The sequence below is a fragment of the Lygodium microphyllum genome, unplaced genomic scaffold (genome assembly GCF_053477565.2).
Source record: "Lygodium microphyllum isolate KBCC unplaced genomic scaffold, Lygodium_microphyllum_v1.1.10 scaffold_31, whole genome shotgun sequence".
Classification (NCBI taxonomy): Eukaryota; Viridiplantae; Streptophyta; class Polypodiopsida; order Schizaeales; family Lygodiaceae; genus Lygodium; species Lygodium microphyllum.
In genome coordinates this window covers 8405262-8424693 of record NW_028229514.1, presented here as the reverse complement: position 1 = coordinate 8424693, position 19432 = coordinate 8405262, and positions in this window count along the sequence as shown.

Below are 19432 nucleotides of genomic sequence, written 5' to 3'. Positions count from 1 at the left end.
AGGTGAAAGGAAAGTGAGGTTCTTGGATACTGATGTTACTGAACGTCACCTGAAAGTGGGTCTCAATCTTCCAGAAGAAGAACTAGTGGCCTTGCGAGATCTACTGAAGGAGAACTTAGACGTGTTTGCTTGGTCGTACAAAGATCTAAAGGGGATTGATCCCACAGTATGTCAACATCACATTGACCTAGAGCTTGATGCCAAACCTGTGAGGCAAAGACAAAGGCGTATGAATCCTAATTATTCAGCTCTGGTGAAGGCCGAATTATTGAAGCTCCTTGATGCAGAGTTCATTTATCATGTGACTAAAAGTGAATGGGTTTCGCCCATTGTGGTAGTACCTAAGAAGAACGGGAAACTTCAAATATGTGTGGACTTTCGAAAGCTGAACTCAAAGACGAAGAAGGATAATTTCCCTATCCCTTTTACATACCTGGACACAGTGGCAAGCCATAAGCTATTTCTCTCTCTCTCTCTCTCTCTCTCTCTCTCTCTCTCTCTCTCTCTCTCTCATAGACACACACATTTTTCTTCTTGAAAGAGGTTGTGTTAAATTCTTTGCTATTAGCTTCTTCACTTATTGGTGTGCTTATGTTGGGCAACACATGCTCAATGTTTTTCGGTGTTGGACACCCTCCTATTGATTCAAGAGATTTGAATATGTAGTGTAGCAGCTAGCTTACCTAATCTCTTGTATGTTGCAAAAGTGACATCCAATGTAAAAGTTCACAAGAGTATACAAGATAAAATATAGAAAATGGGGAACCAATGTATTCATTGATGAAGACTTAATACAATCCTTGTACACTACACTTTCTTCTTGGTCCCTCAAGATTCAACTGTAAGTGGTGTGGCGGACAACATTTCCCTAGAAATTGTCCAAATGTTAAATGTGATATCTGTGGAAAGTCGGGCCACTTAGCTGCTACCTGTTGGAGTAAGATTAGTTTCCTCCAACAAGGGGGTAAACAACCAGGTCCAGTTAATCATAGAGCACAAGGTAATAACCTCTAGCAAACTGATGGACCAAGACAAATACTGCAAAGGGGAAAGACCACTATAGAAGAGTTGCCACAAGGAAATGGAGTCATCCTTATCGAGGCTGTACGCGTCAATGATGTTGAAACCTCTAACCTACGAGCTGTGACAAGAGGCCAAAAGGCTAAAGAGGTTAACAAAGATAATGCAAAACCGGTTGAGGAAAAATAAATCCACTCGCATTGTTGAGGTAGTACAAATGTGTCATTCTTGCCTTGGTGAAATTTTGTAGAGTCAATCACTACAAAACCACTTGGATGACGTCTAATTGTGCAATGCTCACCCGTTGTTACTACTATCTAGTACATATATTTTCTTCGAAATGATTTGTTATAGAAAGTTGCTAGCAACCGTAGGAAATTGCTAGGTCTGCATAAAAAAGATTTAACTCTAGGCAAGTGGCCTAAAAATTTAAATCAACAAAAGAGTGTGTAAGTTCAGGATATGACAAATTCATTCGGAAATAAAATGAATAAGAGGTTTATACAATCTTGCAAGTACTGAGATATATTTCTTGTGTGCTATTACAAAATTATCCATAAATTGATAATTGGGCTCTTAAAAATGGTTATTTTTCTTGTCCTTCTGATGATTCAATGAGTTATGTGCATTGATACACAAACACAACACAAGCAATGAATGATGCGTGATTTATCATCTAACTATGATACCCATAGTATATCTCCCTAGCTCCTCCCTAACATCTTGAACTTGTGGTGGATAGTTGTAATATCCATGGAACTAACACCAACTAAGAGACATCATCCATGCATAGTGGTCAATTATTATGAAAACAACCTAGAATGTCAAAAACAACCACAACAAATAGAGAGTTATTGAATTCCTATGATCTAAGAAAATTATGAGTTGCCCATATACCAATCTCTGTGGTGATCTTTATAAAAGAAATAATGGCTTCTGTATATTATTACTGCATAGAAAATGAAGGGGATGCAAGACACAAAAACACAAACACATGCGCACGTGCCTATGTACCCTTGCACATGCACACATGCATACATATACAAATGCACATACACACATGCACTTGAATGCATGCACACACTCATGTGCATACTCATGCACTCCCACATGCATGCACACACACATACACATGCACATGTGTATGCATGTGCATCTGCTCACACACACATGCATGCATATACAGAAGCACATGTGTATAATGTACCAATTACTCAATACGAAAGGTAATGCTTAGTAGTTGCTCAAGGCCTTGTCCCACTTTTGCGCCATCGCTACTCCACAAGAATAATCATACTTTTATATGATAGTGTAGCCTTGGGTCTATCTTGTAGTGATTGAAAAGAACTTGGCCTCGATCCACAAGGATCAACCTATGGGGACCCACAGATCTCATAATCACTAATAGAATATCTAGAACTAAAGAAAAACTATCACTTTGTAATCCATGGAGATCGAGGTAGACCGTTCACTATTGTTGGTTCATAGTGACTTAAAGATGAGGAGACATAGACTCAATCCCTTTGCGCATATGGTGAAATCTGGTCTCCATTCCCCTAAAATGATGCTCGATTAGGTTCTACTAACAAACCCTAAGAAAGTTGATGGACATATCTTACCCTAATTTTTCTCAACTAATGGGGTCCACCTAGAAATCAAATAGTAAGCTTCAACTTGAGAGAATAAATTTTCCATATCATAGATCATATTTTTATCATTTGAGCTTTCTAACTCAATCCGAATCAATGGACCTTATATCAAGGCTGGGGCTAGATGCCCACATATTTCTTCATGTATGTTGACCATATGATTGGTCTAGAATTTAGTTTATGGAGACTATGTTGGGTTGAAAGGCTTCAATTAGTTCATCTCCTCATGTTTCATAGAAGCTATGATTATTCCATGGTCCATAGAGAAGGTGAGCCAATGACCTTCAACCAATGGGTTTATTGCTATGTCACCAAAAATTCCCTTACGTGAAACTTTTAGCCTTGCATGGAAAGCCTTATGTAAAATTTTTATAGCCTATTGTCCAATAATAGAATGTAAATATAACTCTCTTTTTTGGATATTAATCTTGCTATGTTTGGCAATCTATTATCACTTTTCGATAAAATGTTGTCTTTTGAATATAAACTTAAGCAAAAAATGTGTTAAATCCTAGGATGATATGAAAATGCAATGAATATAAGATCTTGTTAGAGCGATGAAACTATTTTTATTTTCTAAACAATAATTTGAAAAATCAAGTTGAAAACTTGATGTATTGCAAAGTATGAAAAAAAAAATTGGTCTAATTAAAAGGTCAAATTGTCCTCAAATTCACTTGACTAGTACACCTTCAACTCATGTTGCTATTGACTTCATTGAAAAGGAGAGGAAGTTTTTCTCAAGAACATTAAGCTATCTAAATTTAATGGAGAAGAAATGAAGGTTGTACCACACTATTTTAAATGAAATTACCCAACTTAGTATCCCATGAATACAATAATGAATACTAGTCTCAACGTTCCTCATAATTCTCCAAGATAAAAAATATTCAATAATTGAGGATGAGGGTATTGGGCAAGGCATGGAGCTAGGTGTGGAGTAAGACATGGAGCTAGTACTTATGCATGTGATGTTTCCATAGATGAAGTGTATCCTTCCCTAGAAGTGATAGATTGATGATTTTTTTGGAGGGGTCTTCCTTTTATAGCCTTGGAAGGTAGTCTAATCATCTTGTATGACCATATTATGAGCATTTCTTCTTAGTCAATCAAGTAATATTTTAGGGAATATTCACTTTATCATTGGCCAAGGGCATTGTCTCTAGACCCATGCTAGGTTTGCTACTACTGGCCTCTTAAGACTCCTCCAACCAATGGCCAGTTCTACAGTCTATGGACCCCAAAATAGGGGTGCTTGATAACTCCCAAACCCCCCAACTTGATGCATTCTGTCTTATACTACTAGCAACATAATTACTCTATCTAATCCAAAGTTTAGATCCATAAAAGATCACCTTTTTTCCAGCTAGTCACATAGATCTCATCTAACATAGAAATCAAGACCCAACCAATGTTCATGCTGACACATGGCTTCTCATCATAATAGATCCCTTATTAGAATATCAAGCTCCCGTTACTCTTCATTCACTCTATCTTGATGTGTGTAACCGACATTAGCTGGATACGTATGTGACATTCAATAAGTTGGTGTAGTCAATGAATTAACCACAGTTAGTCTTGGTTAGTCATACTTATGTGTGTAAGTCTCTTTCAATTAGTATGATAGAAGAATAATGGAAGAAGAAAAACAATGAGTTGAGGCTCATCTTCTGCTCCACTCTCTCTCTATCCCTCTCTTCCAACATGGTATCAAAGCTTGAATGTCTGAAGCTTAAAGGCTTGGCAGTGGCGATTTGACATCAAGACATCAGATCTAAAGAAAACGTCATCAAAAGAGACTATGCGTGCAGCCCATTTTTTTGCAGAAGCTATATCTTGCTACAAAAATGGTTTTTGGAGAAACGACTCGAGATTTGTAACCATTTCGACGCGGTCTACAACTTTGTAGAAGAATTTTTTTTCAAATTCCTCACAAATTTGAGATATTCAACACACACATGTGCAGACTGGCTATTTACTATTGTTTACTACAGTAAACAGGAGGTGATTCAAGGGCGCTAGTGGCTTTCATCCTAACAATGTATATGCCCTTACTATCATGCATTTGAGCATGATATCGGAGTGTTAAATGCTCAATTTTGGAGCTTATTTGTAGGCTAGAAACAGTGAACTAATTGCTATCCTGAATTTGGAAACAATATACCTATAGTTTGTTGCTGGGATGTTTTTCCACTACCTTAGAATGTTTTGAACTGATTTGAGCTTGGTTTATGCTCAGTTGACTATGTTTTTTCATTGTTGGAATACAATTTATAGCAAGCAGGTTGTTAAGAAAATTGTCCTGAATTGCAGGAAACTGTCCTGAATAGCAAGAAATCGGTCTTGAATTGTAGGAAAAGGAGGCAAAAACTTACAGGTTGTATACATCACTAAATACCTAAGCTACAACTATGACAAATGCTCAAGGCACTGACAACCAAAGATAGGAAATAAGAGAGGGGCAACAAAGATAGTACTAGTCTACTACTACTACTACTCTCGTGTTTTGAAACTGTTTAGCAATATATGAAAGGTGGGATGGTGGTCGTACTCTCTCTGTTTCCCCTCTCTTTGTTTCTCTCATGTTTTGAAACTGTTTAGCAATATATGAAAGGTGGTAGTAGTGGTAGTGGTAGTAGTGGTAGTAGTGGTAGTAGTGGTAGTAGTGGTAGTAGTGGTAGTCGTGGTAGTCGTGGTAGTAGTGGTAGTGGTAGTGGTAGTGGTAGTGGTAGTGGTAGTGGTAGTGGTAGTGGTAGTGGTAGTGGTAGTGGTAGTGGTAGTGGTAGTGGTAGTGGTAGTGGTAGTGGTAGTGGTAGTGGTAGTGGTAGTGGTAGTGGTAGTGGTAGTGGTAGTGGTAGTGGTAGTGGTAGTGGTAGTGGTAGTGGTAGTAGTAGTAGTAGTAGTAGTAGTAGTAGTAGGCAACCCATGTCTCCCCACCTCCTCCATGCAGGCCGTGCCTCATGGAGCAACCATCCTTTTTGCCTCCTGGGTTGCAGGGTTTTGATTTTGAGCGAGGCAACCGGGCCCCTTGTTCCGATTTTGAGTCTCCATGACTTATTATCAGGAAAGGTGGGTTGTGAACTGTGTCGCCCCATGGCGTCATGTTCTAAGATGATAGACTATGGATCCTTGTGAGATTTGAACTCGTCCGACGTGATCTGGTGACTCCAAGCACCAAGTTACCCTTGTGCGAGTTAGAAAAATGTGTTACGCATACTATGAACGAGACATGACACAGGAGGGATATCAAGGGCATAACGGCCTGTGACGTGACGCGACGCGACGTGACAAGGTCATGCGATGATACAATAGCATGTCACCTTGACATGTCTTGGGAGTTGGCTTCTGCTACCTATCTAGGACGTGACACGGTGTTGTGTGCCCACGGGCCATGTTACTTGTGCGGGTTTTGCGTGCGGACCCGTGGGACCAGGTATGCACTGTCACACTTGGTAGTAGAGAGAGAGAGAAGTTTTGATAAAGGTGCACCTTGGGTGTTTGACACTTTGTAAAGGTGAGGAAGGCTTGTGTCTCCAGGTCTGGTAAAGCAAAAGAGAGATTGGACTTGGAGGTGAACGGATGGTTTACTTGATATGCTTTGTGCTACCTCCTCCTATGCTCTACATATCGAGTCACACACAAAGGAAAAAAGGTGGAAAAATCTAGTGCAATACCCCGGGATGGGCAACACTTTGACCTAGGGTAGCTAGTCCCTTGCCCCCATGCATAGCATATTAGACTTTAGATACTGTAGGCCTGCCCATAAGGGGGTGGAGAGAAACAAAGAGAAGAGAAACAAAGAAAGAGAGAGAAAGAAAGAAAGATAGAAAATAAGAGAGGGATAAGAAGAAAGGAAGAGAATGAGAGAATGAGAAAGAGAGAATAAACATGAAAGAGAAAGGGAAGAGAATATAAAAAAATAGCGCAAAGAAAGGTGCAAAGAAAGGGGGAGAAACCCAAGACTTTAGTTGCCGTTAATTTTGTTGAGTTACAAGAGAAGAAATCCCTTCTCAAACAAATTAAGAAAGAAAAAGAGAATGAGAACAAAAATAAATGATTTGTCATAACATAGACCAAATGGAAAACGATGAAGGTCGTGATGTTTAAGATCACGAGGGGTATCTTAATCAGCGTGTCCAATGTCCTTGCCCTCAAACCAAGCTGGTAATTAGACAAAAATGTCAATTGTCTATTGAACACGTACGATACTTCGGTGAGTTTCAATTGAAGATCATTGATTAGGCAATCTCAAACTTTGAACAAACTATAAGAAACATGTATATGAATCATGCATTGTATTTGCAAACTAATTGATTATCATATACAAAAACATTAGATGTGACCATAAAATTTATTATGGGGAGGTGACGTCTCATCCCAAGGAGGAGTACACCTATTGCAGTGAGTAAGGAGTGTTTGTGGGCATCCGATGGATGGAGTGCCTAAGCAAATCCACCACTTGGAAGACACTACCCACTCTATACCATCACTACCAGAGGAGACAAGTAGCCTTTCAAAATTTCCTACAATCTTGGAGCCTGAGATGGAGGCAATGATTGACGCATTGATTCCCATGGATGCCGAGACATCTGATTCACTTAGAGAGGAAGCATCTATACCATTATATGATGGGTGCCTAGTATCTTGCCTGAAGACATTGCATGCACTCTTAAGTGTACAAGAAAAATATGGGTGGAGCGATGCGAGTGTGATCGAGTTGTTTAGCTACCTTCTACGTATGCTTCATTGATTTCTTTTCAGCACCATTATAAAAAACAATTGTGCTTTTTCAATGATGTTTCGATTTTCACTACACAATGTTATTGCTCCAATAGACTTGGGCCAAACAGAGGAAGCGATTTTGGGGGATGTTGTGGAGACGTGGATGCGGTGAGCCTACGGTCATCTTGAGATACAAGTGCTACTCCTCACTCTCGTGGAGGTTTGAGATAGGGTGGTTCATGTGGTTATTGTGGAGGTACTGACGTAGTGTCTCTGCCTCGTCGTTGTGCTAGATTTGTGTCACATATGGGATTTGTCACACTTGTGGGGATATCTACTCTAGTCACTCTAGCTTTTTCAAACCGACCACAAGTGGCACCCCTATGGGTGCTACTCCAAGAGATACCACCCTTTTTGGCACATCAAATGTACATGAGTCTCTTGAATATGCCCATGAGTATGGTCGCAGGTGGGAGAGGACACATTTTAGACATACCCCAGAGGGATATGGACACATTGTAGATGATAGGAAAGGAGAGTCGCCATCATGAATGATGAGGGGAGAAGGGTGATGGCTCATATGAGAGAGTTGTGCCAACAAGTTTTTTGGCACAACGTCTTGGATCATTGGAAGAACATACCGGAGATGAGCAAGCACTACATAGTAGCATCCTTGCATGAGGAGTTTCTGGTACCCACCATAGTTGATAAGTTTTCCACAGGAAGCTGGATGATGGAGAGCATGTGTGGGTACATGTTAGAGATGCATGCAAGGCACTTAAGAGAGGGACCTCAAAGCCCGAGTGGCTAGATGCAGATGATTGGTGTCGACTCACGGAAGAGGCTACAGATTCTCCAAGACATTGGAGACAGCAGGGCAAGGCAACGAGGGGATGAATGGAGAAAACAATGGTCCATCATCTTGGGAGTGGCGGCCACAAGACTTATTTGGAGGACTTTGTAAGTTTTTGTTTTGTTCTTGCTTTTTTTTTTTGCAATATCGCTTGTACAAAAAATCATGTTTCGAACAATTGTATTTTGTTTTCTTTGTAGCACTCCATTTTAAACCATGATCCCACCGGCCTAGAGGCTTGATATGCAGAGAGACACGATCTCTTTGCATTGATCCATAGATTGTATGCACATGGTGGTTAAATAAGTCACTCATCTTTCTTGTTCGTAGTTACTAATTTTAAGTAAAATGCATTATTGTATGGTGGATTGATGTATAGTTGTTTCTTTTTTTGCAGAGTTCGTTCGATGCTCCTTTGTGGCAAGACGTGGATGGCGAGGATCTATAGCTCACACTTGAATCCGTGGAGTGCACATCATCTTCTTTTTTGGTATTGTGATTTATGTAGGAGTTTTCTACGTAGTATGTTATCATCATCCTTTTATTTTGCCATGATTCCAAGAGTGCTTTCATTAAGCAATCTTGTATTTATTTTATGTATCTATCTTAAGGATTCAAGTACTGTATAATGTAACCCTTTGTTATGGCCCAAATATAGCACATAGTGCTACAGCTTCGCTACCACTTTTTTTTTTGGTAACCATCGCTATTAGTGTTACAAATTTACCTACACGTGCTGCTATTATCGTCACAGTTTGTGTCGCAAACTATTGCTATTTATGTCGTGAATGTGATGCAAATAATGACGCAAATAGTGATGCCGATAGTGATGGTTCTATGGCATCGCTAATATCGACGTGTTTAGAGTTGATGGGAGCAAATTTTTTTGTGAACATTTTCATCTCTTTGAACATCGGTATGAGGCCTGTATCTTGTATGGCATCTTTGAGTTTGTTTTAGGTGAAGAAAATGACCTAGAGCTAAGTGACCCTATGACTAGAGATAAATTAAAGGCCTGAAAATAATGAAATCAAAAAGATAAAAAGGTAATGTTTTGGCTATATGCAATCAATGATAGTACTATGCTAGGGCATATTAGAAATGTAGAAGATTTATATGTAGCATGGACCCTATATGAAAATAATTTTTCCATGAATATAAAGGTATGAAAGATTCAACTCAAGCAAGAGCTAAATACTTTATCAATGAGTATATTTGAAAGATGAGAAGCATTACAAATGCTTTGGTAACACTTATTGCAATGCTTCATAATCATAATTTGATATCATCTACTTTGGGTGGTCTTAATAATGAAAAGGCTTGGAAAATTTTTGTTACTTTTGTGTATGTACATAAGACATTTCTAGAGTTTGACGAGTTGGTCTCTCTCATGATCATTGAAGAGATCAATATTTAGGGTGAATCATCTCAAGGAATTGATGAAAATATGCAACCATTTCACTCAAGTTTAGGAAGGAGACATGTGGCAGATCTTCTTCTAGAGGCCGTGGTATGGGATGTGCTGGTGCGAACCAAAAAAATAGCTTAAATCAATAGTTCAGTGAAATGCAAGTTTTAGGAGGCCATGGAAACTTTAGAGACAGAGGGAGCTCTAGAGGAAGAGATGGATGATAGAACTCATTTTGAGCGAGGCTGCCAGGTCCCCAATTCCTACATGCATTGGTAATGTCATGTATCACTTGGGAATGTATGGTGGATGCATGCAGGAAGGGCAGGGTATGCAATCATGAAAATGGTCTCAGCAATAGAACTATGGATACAAATGATGTATGGCTCTATGTGGAATTGAGAACAACAGTTGAGGCCTTGGATGTCTTGGAATAATTACCTCACCATTGGGATAAGGTATGCTCTTTGAAGGAGTCCTTGTAGGGTTTTGCAGACAACCAGTCCCACACAATCAGCCTGCAAAAGTCGATTACAGCAAAGCCTTTCTTGTGTGATTGAGCACAAGCCCCATAGCTTGATTGGAAGAGGGCATCCCCCCCTTTGATCTGAACCAAAAATCTCCCCATTCCGCCCTACGGTTTGGGAGATACGCTCAATTTTGTGCTCAGAGGTACTGTGGGACAGGTAGCAGTCCTAGAGAGTCAGCCCACAAAAGTCAATTATAGCAAATCCTTCTTGTGTGACTCAGTGCATGCCCCATAGCTCCATTTGAAGAAGGCATCCCCCCCTTCAATCTAAACCAAAAATCTCCCCATTCCGCCCTACATTTTGGGAGATAAGCTCAATTTTATGCTCAGAGGTACTGTGGGCCAGGCAGCAAGCCTACACAGTTGGCCCACAAAAATCGATTACAACAAAGCCTTGATCATTTACATAGCCTTGTAGAGGGAATCGAGAACTACTTTTACATAGTCTTGTAGAGGGGATTGAGAGCTTTAATTTGAATAAAAGAATTTGGTGATTAGAGCTTCCTAGCTCAAGATATTGTCATTTTTGTAACAAGGGGTCTGGTGGACTGCACTTGGGATGGCATGCCATAAGGGTAAAGCAAAGGCCCAAGAGGAGGTCCAACATGAAATAAGGGACTCCCGTGCCTCAATGAATGATCCTAGCTCAACCCAAGAGGATCATGAAGTCATGTTTGAAGAGGGTGCCCCTGAGACGGACCACTTCTTTATGCTCAACGATACTCTATGCTAACATGAAACTCGTCATGCCGACCGGCATCAAGAGTTGGAACAACGCAATAGGGAGATGGAAACCCGCCAAGATCAGCATCAATCCTAGATGATGGCCAAGATGGACTTGCTCATGGAGCGCATGATGGGTGCCCTCATCCCCGCCATCGCACCCTCCTCGGCTCAACCCAAGGAGCATGTCCCTCCCCGTGAGGCCAACTCCCCTCCTACTTTGGAGACCAGGCGTAACCCACAAGGTTTTGGTGGCACCTATGTCCTTCCCCATAGCAGCTATGAGCTGGGTGAGCCCCCTATGCAACATGATGAATGCATTCTATGTAACGTGTCCACCTGTTCCCTTTTCAGGATACGTCTTAGCAGCCCATCGGAAAGAGGGTCTAGAAATCTCTGCCTGGTACTCCCATGGAATGTTACGGGGTTTGTGATCCAGGATTTTTCCGGAGTCTGCCACGTAGTGGAAGTATTCTGGCCATTCCCACTTAGGACCGACTAGGGTTCCCCTAGTGGTAAAACTTCCTAGAACAGCAGCTAGCGTCAAACCCTAGGCGAACTACTTTATGCAAAAATCTCACGATTGAAGCGGATTCATGCTGCACTTGGTTCAAGGAGAATGGGAAATGAGAGGGATGCGAAGCTCAACCTCTCTGCCCATAAGGCATAGTCCCATTCCGTTCCCCTAAAACAACATAAATCAGGATTCTAGTAACCTGAACTCTAGGTCAGCATTACTTGTTGTTCATTCCCTTCGAGAAAAGTTTCCTGCTGTCAATTTCATTTGAGAAAAGTTCCCGAAAAATCGGGACCACCCATCTGTAGGATGGACCCATGGCCACATCCACCGCACTTTCCTCAAGGTTGCTTTAGTTGTCTAATTACCTACCACATTTAATTAGGCACGCATCAAGCAGCTTCCTTAATTAGCTAGTTAGACACTGGTTCCTTCACATAATCTTAGCACTTGACATAGAAAAATAGTGCCAAACAAGTTTCTTTTCAACATGTTATCTTACTTATCTTTGAAATACATCCATAAAATCCAGCCCGTAGGCTAATCCATAATCCACCCAAAGGCAATCCATAATCTGCCTGAAGACTATCCAGCAATCCACAGGGATTACTAATCCAAGATTTCGCCTGTAGACTAGTATGCGGGCCTCAAGATCCAATCCCGAGTAGCATTGGCCTCTTGTGCAAGGGATTTATGGCCAGAGCCCCCCTTGGCACCCAAGCGTCCTCCTGCTCCAAGTAGCGCTCAACAGAGAGACCTCTCGCGGCGGGTTCGGTCCACGTTCTTGGCGCAGCTAACAACCCCCTTGGTTAGGGTTAGGCAGAAAGTCGGGGGTAACTGATGTTGCCTATCCCTTTCGGCCTTTAACCTGAAGCATTAATTAACTTTTCATCTTTTAGTTCTTTGAGTGAACAATGCAAACAGTGCTCCTAAATTGTTGCAAGCACAATCAATCGAGTGGTCGTTTATTTGGCCAACTGCTAAGGAGTGAATCCTTATCTCTGAATGCATCCAGCATTCGATCCGGGATCAATTGCAACTTGGCAAGATCCCCAAGGGTTTGTTTGTTCACCCCTTTTGTCCTTGGGTTAGGGTCATACCCTGTCAACCCAACTCAATCAACACCTTAGGTTCCATAAATTAACATTAAATCATGGTGATCATGTCGCCCTGACTTCATTGATCCTTTGCTTACCAAGCAATACATAACTTCCCTTAACTTGGCAAATCAGCCCAAGAAAGGTGATGTAGCAGGATGACTACTCATCCTCTTACAAGTTAGGCTTGCGCTAGAACCTACCAACCTCATTACAAGGAGTGGCAAATCTACCTTGTGTTTAAAACACAAGCCATGCGACGTTGCAGCTTGTTGCACAGGTGTCGCACCTAACTCATGGGATCATTTCACCCATCATCGGCATTTCCTAGTCAAGGAATTTTGTTTAGATAAGATGTAGGGTTTGGGGTGTCTTCTTACCAACCTGACCCTAATTGTACTAGGCTGACCTACGGTTTCCAAACTCAATCCGAGTTTTAGCATTAGGTTAAACGATCCTTAGGGTAGAAATCCTAGTTTCTTGTTTGCATGAGCGTCCAATTGACCCAAACATTCCGTGAATGTGGGTAGGACCTTTGGGTTTGAGGGCTTCAATTTGGCATCCAAGTACGATACTTGGCTGCATTTCTGACGTGCCAAGCCCTAGCTAGTACTTGAGGTGTTTATCGTATCGACTAGTCATGCCTATACGAATCCCTAACGGTTATAATATTACAAGTGATTTGGGTAAACTGTTCTACTTGTCATGCAATAAGAATGGCCCTTTCCTAGAGATGAGAAACTTGATCTAAAGGAGAAAAAAATTTGCAAAATGTCACAATACATGTAAACATGCAATTCATTACTTCTACGCACCACAAGATCTGCAATCACCCTATCTTCTCTTGCTAAAGTCAAAATGCATGATAATTTGAAGATTAACTTACATAGGGCCTACTGGGATTTAAATCAAGGAATAATGCCTACAACCTTTTGTCTAAAGATTTGAGTTTCATGCTTTGATAAGCCATACAACCTTTCCTAAATGCAGCTCTTGATGAATGAATTTTTCGCATGTCGAATATGTAACATGCAACCCTTAGATATAACATCGTAAATGAATTTCAGGCAAGACTAAGGCTAGTGATAGCTTAATCCATTTCCAAGCATCTTTTGCATGCAACTTGCAATGTCCATTGTTTCATTTTCATGCCGTGCAATGGACGTTAACAATATTTTCCATGCGAGTCATAACAAGAAAGTTATTGACTAAATGCAAGATATTCTTTTCCTTCGCGGTCAATGCACTTAACAATTTCCTCTTTAACCCTAGGCAATATGCATTTTAGACTTCCACTTTGAAATGCATGACAAGGCAATTTGCGACTAAGTTCATAGGCCGAGTAAGTGATTTTCATTCATAACTTTGGAGATGCAAACGATCCAATTGCATGATATGCACCAATCCTTATCCATCGTTTACAAAGATACTTTCTCTAATGTACTTTCATCACTACTACATGAATTAATGATAAGCGTAAAATGCATTCTCCCTATGGAATTAAGCATGTTCAAAGAATTTCTTATACGTGGGATTAAATTCAAAAAACCTGGGCTTGCGGATCCGTGGTGATGTCCACGTGTAAGTTCAGGGAAGAACCTCCCGCGGGTGTGCCTTGCGACTTCTTGGGAGCCATCATAGACATGATAATGGACTCCGCAGATTCCCTCTAGCCTTTACTCTTGCTCTCCGAGACTACCTGGAGGTCGATACCTTCTCCTTGCATAGGAATGGGAGCTTAATGCACCCGGTTTTAAATCGGGGAAGGGCACGTAGGAACAAGGCCCATTGGCCTTATCCCTTTAGAAGCTTCTAAGAAGCTTCTAATCCTGAACGGAATCGACGTGGAAGGGCCCCAATGATTGGGAAAAGGACAAAATTCTTGTCTGGGGGGGAGAAAGGTAATGATTGATTCTGCCGTATGGCAGGATGGCAACAGTAGAGCGCGTATGAGGGCGGCATCCTCCTAGCGGCGGCGTCTCCAGCACGGCGGCCTATACAGCACGGTAGTGTTCTCCTCTTTCCTCCCCTCAATCCAAGGCTAAGGGGGGGGTTCTTATAGCTTTAGGGGGAGGGAAGATGGTAGCCACCATGTGGCCATGCATGGCTCCCCCCCCCCTCATGCAACCCACACCACTCTGCCTAGGCCATTCGTCCCCACACTCCCTCTCCTCCATCCATGCATCGATTGGGGGAAGGGATAATTATAAAAAAAATTAACTTAAATTCCATCATTATCCCATGTTGCCCCTTCAAAAAAGGGTGTTTCCCTGCGGCTATGCGGTCTTGAACCCCTGGCCTCAATTTCTCAATGCGGAGGCCTCATTTTTGTGCATGTGGGATACGGATTAAGCTGCCGATAAATTTGATGTGGGAGATGACCTTGCACAGGTTTTACGCGACGTGCGGGGAGTCAAGTTCAACAATATTTTTGAGTAGAAATATTACATTCTACCATCACCTGTGATGAACCCTTCTAGCCCATCCTTGGGATAGCAGCTCCCCCGTAGTGGAAGCTATATGCAAGGGCAAAATGCAAATTTTGGACAGCATAGTTTGCAGGGAGCACATGGGCAGCATGCACATGGCAGTTTTTGGTAGCAAGGACCCAATGTTCAATTTGGTTTGCATGTATTGCATGGGCATGGAAATTTTGGGCAACAAGGCCCTAATGTAGGTGCACATGGGCAGCATGGGAATTTTGGGTAGCAAGGGCCTAATAATAAGTTTGGCCCACATGTAATGCATGGGCAGCATGGCACCCATGGACATTTTGGTTAGCAAGGCATGTATGGGCATTCTCACGGACATTATGAGTACCATGACCATTGGCATGGGTTCAATGTGCAAAGGGAAATGCATGCACCTACTTATGGTCAACATGCATATGATGAGTGTGAATATTTTGAGTAGCATGCATCTGATTACTATATATGTTCTTATGAACTACATTCTGGTCACATACATGGACAACCATCTAGACAGCATTATGTACATGGAAAACATTTTGCAAATGTATATGAGTATGTACATGGGGAACAACATCATTATTAGCAATGGAGTGCTCGATATCATTAGCCACTTGATCATTACTATAAGCAATAAGTGCATCCTTATGAGCCACACAATACTTCTCAAGAACAATGCCATGATGAGAGCATCTCACTACTGCAGGCTCATGAGCAAATGCCCCATTAGCCCAAGGCCCTTAACTTTGAATGCCCAATAGTAGCCACGCATGTGAAACTCATGGACATGAAATGCCTAGGGATTGATGCAGTGAACACTATATTGATTGTAGCCTCATCTGCTCTAGCCCAATTTAACCCAATGGTTCCCAACAAGTTTATGGACAAGTCAATGCATGCTACCGTATGGGTTGGTAAGGATCTTGTGCTACCATTAGTGCTTGACGATGACACCATGAATTACTTCTATGATACAGCGGATGCATTGGATCACAATTATCCTTTTGACCCCGGTGGTAGTATGGATGACCCTTGTGCTCTTGATGCTTATTATACAGGTTATCCATTTGATCCCACGGAATGGAATGGTCTTGAAAAAGCCCTATCCTGATCACCATTTCACCAGTGCAGTTCTTTCCCTACTTCAAGGATGCAATTTTGATTGAGTAGTAGCTAAATTTGCCCCAGTCTAAAATGCACAAAACTTACAGACAACATACTATTTTAGAATAGTTTTTTCCCTACTTTAATGATTGTCAAGTGTCACCTATATGGCTTGAAAGTACATTTCATGAACTTTGTTTTGACATGTCACACACCTCAATGGGAGCTGCCCATAAGAAGTTATGATCAATTTTCTCCAATAGGCCTATTCTGGATAGCATGCTGGCCACTGTTTGTCAGCCCCTAATTGTCAAGAATTGGAGGCCAAACTCATATTCTATCAGCTTGCACATGTCATATAAATCATATACACAATTCTATGCCCCAATTCCACATGAGATTGTACTTTCCCATATCTATATTCTCCTATATTTGCTGTGAGCCATAGGTCCTCTTTTTGTTTTTGAGGGAAAAAACCTCGGGGTCCGGATGGAATGTAAAAGAGTGGGGATAGACAGGTAGGACAAGGATTAGCATGGGAATATCCAGTTATACTAACAGCGTATATAAGGTGTCAAGAGACCCAATTAGGACATCAGTTTAGCAAAAATCAAGTCTCTTTTCTCCTTCCTCCTAGCTTTCATGGCTTCTCTCTTCTTTCTCTCTCTTTTTCTATCTTTCTCTCTCTTCTGCTAGTATTTCTCTCTCTTCTTCTCTCATCTTCTTCCCCTTTCTCTCTCCTCTCTACATTCTCTCCCTTCTCTCCTTCTCTCTCCTAGATCTCCTTCATTACACCATGGATCTTGCAATCTGATTGTCAAGTTAATATACCTACTAGTCATTTGATTTTCGGTAGAGGTGCCAATCATGTGGTAGTAGATGCTTACCCTGAGTCTCCTTAAAGCGAGAGAGCTCCTCTATCCTCTATGGATTTAGAGAGATTAGAAGATGTTTCTACTAGTTAGACATCATCGAGTGACGAATCCAAAGAAGGTTCCACTATGGAGGACATCTATCAAATAACTCTGAATGAGCCAATAGAAGGTCAAGATCGAATAAGAGATGCAGATGTGATTGAGATGGATCTTGGCACACCAAATGATCTGTGGCTTATTAAATTAGGGTCCATGCATAGTCTAGAAGAAAGGGAGGACATTTTTGCCTAGACTTATGATGAGCTGAAAGGTATTCCTCCCAGCTTGGGTGTTCATACGATTCCTTTAAAGGAAGGTAGCCATCCTATGCGTCAGAAAGTAAGGCATATGCCTTTCAAATTGAGGGACAGGGTGTTCGAGAAGTTACAGAAATTGTGACAAGTTGGTTTGATCTTTCCTGTTCAACACACTCAATGGTGTTCACTTGTTGTTATCAAGAAGACGAAAAATAATCAAATCCGGCTTTACGTAGACTTTAGAGAGCTGAAAAGGCAGAAAATTAAGGACTACTACCCGTTTCCCTTTATTGACCAAATTTTGGACTAGTTGGTGGATAGGGAGATATATTTGTTTATGGATTGCTTCGTGGGAGACAACCAAATGGCAATTACAGAAGTAGATAAGATGAAAAAAACTTTCATTACTATCTTCGGTACCTTTGCATACCATGTGATGACCTTTCATTTATGCAATGCACCTAGTTCATGGCAACGAACAGGAGACAAGACCTTTAGTGACATCTCCCTAGAGGAGTTGAAAGAGTTTATCGATGACCTAGGGGAAACCACCATAAGAGAAAGGTAGTTGAATATTATTTTAAGGAAGTGTTCTGAGCATTGTAGGCAATTTTGCATAGCTCTTGACCCACGTAAGTGCATCTTTGGGGTGCCTTATGGGCTATTGCTAGGACATGTGGTCAGTTCAATAGGGATCACGAGGCTGACCCTGAAGAGATTAAGATCATAGTCACCATGAGTCCGCTACGCATTCCGAAAGAAGTAACGACTTTTTGCCATCTATAGGGTACTATCGGAGGTTCATAAATGTCATGGCAAAAAGAACGCTGCCACTAATGAATCTATTATCCTTTAGCTATTTATTTGAGTGGAGTGACCCTTATAAGGTAGCTTTTGATGATGTGAAATAGGAGCTAGTAAAAGCACCAGTTTTAAAAGCACCTAAAAGGGCCAAAATATTCTACATATTTTCAACAACCACCATGTATAGTATCAGCTATTGTTTATCCCAAATTTGGGAGGAAAAGTGGTATCATCCGATAGCCTTTGCTAGTCAAAAGTTGGGCATATCAAAGATCAACTATACCTATATGGAGAAGTTGTTCCTTGCAATGGTATTTATGACTAAAAAATTCAGGCACCACATCCTCTATGAGAAGGTAGTGTTCTATACGAAGGAAGAGGGGCTTATATTGCTAACGAACAAGCTACAGCCATCGGATCCTTTAGCAAAGTGGTTAATCAATTTGCTGGAATTTGATTATGAGATAAGGAGTAAGCCACCAAGGTTACACGGTATTGTGGAATGCCTTGTAGATTTTGGGGAGCTGAAAGAGACTTTAGTTGAAGGAAGTGATATTGAGGAAATGTTTAAGCTCGATCCCCTCTTGGTATGCTGCTATCACGCATTACCTATCCATAGGAGAGACTGGATCTGGTTTATCAAAATTTGAAAAGAGGAAAATTAGATAGCAGACATTGAAATTTTCTTTGATCGTGCAGGAACATTATATCAGCAGGGGATTGATGATATCTATCATCTATATGTGATGCCTCATGAGGTTCCATTCATTTTGGAAGAGTGCCATGACTCCACTTGTGGAGGGTATTTTGCTAGACAACTGATTGCCCAAAAAGCTTTAAGACTTGGATATTCGAGTATGTCAAGAAATGTGATACATGTCAATGGCATGAGAGTAGGGAGAATAGGAGGTGACCATTTACTCCAATTACGGCTATACTTGCATTTGAGAAGTGGGGCATCGACTTTGTAGGTCCTATTACCCCCTCCTTTTCTACGCAGAAGAGATATATCATAGTGGCAACTCACTATTTTACAAAGTGGTCAGAAGCATGAGTGACGAGGAAGGACGACGCAAAAGATATTGCCAATTTCCTACTAGAGCATATTATATGCCAATTTGATCCACCAAAAGAATTAGTATCGAACCATGGAACCCATTTCCTAATTAAGGTGATTAAAAGCTTGATTGAAGCATGGCAAATTAAGCTCAATAAGACACCTCCTTATAACCCCCAAGTGAATGGGCAAGTTGAAAGCACAAATAAATAGCTTGTTGGTATTCTATCAAAAATAGTGTCTGAAAAGAAGCGAGACTGGGATACAAAGTTACATGTGGTGGTGTGGGCATATAACATGATGTTTAAAC